This window comes from Physeter macrocephalus, chromosome 10 (genome assembly GCF_002837175.3).
Source record: "Physeter macrocephalus isolate SW-GA chromosome 10, ASM283717v5, whole genome shotgun sequence".
NCBI classification, from domain to species: domain Eukaryota; kingdom Metazoa; phylum Chordata; class Mammalia; order Artiodactyla; family Physeteridae; genus Physeter; species Physeter macrocephalus.
The window spans coordinates 52,925,832-52,928,809 of NC_041223.1; positions in this window are offsets into that span (position 1 = coordinate 52,925,832).

Consider the following 2,978-nt stretch of genomic DNA (forward strand, 5'->3'; position numbering starts at 1 on the left):
CAAGATTGTGGTAATTAATTATGACAGCACTAGGAAACTAATTCACTACTCAACTAGGTTATCAAAGAATAAAGTTTAAGTATTGGAACATTTGTTTGGTACACTCAAGTAGATTTTAATCAATAAAGTAAACAAAATGTGCTCTGAAAAGTGTATATATGCCTTTTCTTGTATAAAACAGATGAGATAAGTGTACATGTTAACATACTTTTTGGCTACTTCTTATTGTTGTTTTCTAACGGAACAATAAATCCTGGAGACTTTTCCCTGTTAGCACACGGAGAGATGCCTGAATGTGCCCCTCTGGGCTGTTCTGGGGCCAGGGAATTAGTCTTTCTAAAGATTGCAGCGTGTTCCAGGATATGGATTTCCCATGATTTATTTTGCCAGCCCAGCTCAGTTAGATGACGGTTTATTAAATGCCTCATCCTGAGCACTTCTATTTAAATCTGTTCAATTCAATCCAATGCAGTGCAAACCAACTCAGTAAGCATCTATGGAGAGCACCTTCCTTGTGCCAGCAACTCTGCTGTGATCACATCTTTGGTTTCATCTTAATTGACTACCTCTGCCCCTCAGGTCTCATAGCAAACAAAGATTCTTCTTGAAAATCTATTATGAAATATAATACGAGACTGATAATAAGACCAGAGTAAAAGAGTCTGAGGTTTGGAATGGATACAATATTTTTCTTTTCCTATACTGGCCTTTTTGTTTTAATAGGCTCTAATGTCCTTACTTAACTGGGCTTCTTAGAATTTGGGATTTGCCCCAGATAGAGAGGTGCAACTCATCCTATGAAGAAGTGACAGAAGAGATGAAAGCAGAAAGAATGTGAGTCCACCTGAGTCACAGCGAGACAGATGCTCGCCCAGAAGCAGTGAGGAGAAAGCCAATGTCCTGTCCTGTTCAGCTTGTGTTACGTATTTGTTTTTCCGGTATGATTCCCGGTTGTTGGTTCTGTGTTTCACGTGCATGCAGGGGCTTCCTGCCCCCTAGAATAAATACCCACTGGCAGTAATACATAGTATCTCACTCAGTTCTTCTTGCTGCTGATGTAAGGAAGCACATTAATTACTGCTTTCCCACTTTTGAGTTAGACTGGGTCTTAGATTATGAGAATTCTGAGTAATCAATGTTTCCGTTAATAATTTAATTTAAATTCTTGACAGAGTGTGGGAGTGGAGATGGGGATCATTGGGGGCCATTTTGGAAGCTGCCTATTATATTTTGGGTCTGACTTGTTGTGCCACATGGAATAATCAATCTCTTCTCCGAGCTAAGGGTCCTCAGTTATTTCAGCTGTTCCACAGAGGAAAGTTTCCATATGCCATTTTCCCCTCCTTTTGGATATAATATTTCCTTTAATTTTTGCCCCCAGAAACAAGTGTAAAACTCTAGATGTTCTACAGACCATGAGGTTGTTTCCTTTGATCTGGACACTATACATAAGCTATAATCTTGTGAGCTTTTTAATAAAATAGCCCACACCGTAGTCTAAAAAAGACTTGTCGTTAACTAAAATTCTTAGATCTTTTTCACACAGGAGGCCTTCCTGTCAAGTCTCTCCTGTACATCTGTGAAGGAGGATTTTAAGTATTTTGTCTTTTAAAATTTCTATTTGATTGATTTGGTTTACCAGGTTAAAATTTTTTTTAATCTTAATTCTGTAACCTGTAGCATTAGCTGTCCCTCCCAGACTTGTGTTATCCACTTTTATTTGATAGGCCTGCTTTCCAAATCTTCATCCACGTCATCAGGGAGAATATAACTTACACTAGAGACCTGTGGCATGACACTAGGGACAACCTGCAGATCGGTTGTCACTAGTGTCATTAGTTATGCAACTTAGAACCTAGGTGGTGTCTCATTAGTTACAATTCTACCCAAAAGTGTTATCCTTCTACTCACATGTACTATCTTTTTTTTCTTTTTTTTCGGGCCTCTCACTGCTGTGGCCTCTCCCATTGCGGAGCACAGGCTCCGGACGCGCAGGCTCAGCGGCCATGGCTCACGGGCCCAGCCACTCCGCGGCATGTGGGATCCTCCCAGACCGGGGCACGAACCCGTGTCCCCTGCATCGGCAGGTGGACTCTCAACCACTGCACCACCCGGGAAGCCCCTCACATGTACTATATTGATCCATGAAATAATCTTGGGAAATTTTGCCAAATACTTTGTGGTAATCAAGAGAGCCCGTGGTTATAGCATTCCTGATTTCCAACCTAATCCCTACTTCTCCACCCACCCCCTCACCCCACCAATAAATCTAGTTAGGTTAACCCTTAAACTTTAAGGGAATTTGCTCTTAGCGAGCCAATGTTCCAATATTAGTGATGGCCACATTCTTTTATAAGAGTTTACCAATTTGTTTAAATATCAGTTCTGTAATGGCTTATTCACATCCAGAATTCAACCTGTTTCGGAAATTGGGATAAAATATGCCCCTCTGCTCTTCTAGTACTTCTCCACTTTCCATGATTTCTCAGAAATTTCCAGCAGCAGCTCTGAGACCCTATGTGTAAACTCCTGCTGCCCTGGAGGAAGGGTTTGTCTGAGTCTGGAGAGACTGAGCTCCCTGAAGTGATGAACAGTTACCAATTTTGCTGTCCTGACCCAGGGCAGCCGACCTCTTTCTCACCCTGTGTTCTGCTGCCTCCAGTTTGAGATCCTTCCCCTTCCCGTACTAAACAGGAACAAATATGCCCCGAGCCTTTTGGCAGCTCACTGTCACCTGCGAACTCTCCAGTCTATTTTAAGCAGTAGGCTAATTCCATCCCTGTTCTCCTTGCTTTGAAAAATAAAAGTTAACCCAACGGCACATCCCTGTATTCTTTAGTGCTTTTTGTCGCTCTCAGCTCCTTCTGTGCTTTGACCTCTGCTGAGACTTTTCTGCCTGCCTCTTGCAGTAAGTTTGCAAGGTTTGTCCCAGACCAGGCAAGGCTGCTGCTGCAGAAACTTTTCTGTTTGCATGCTTG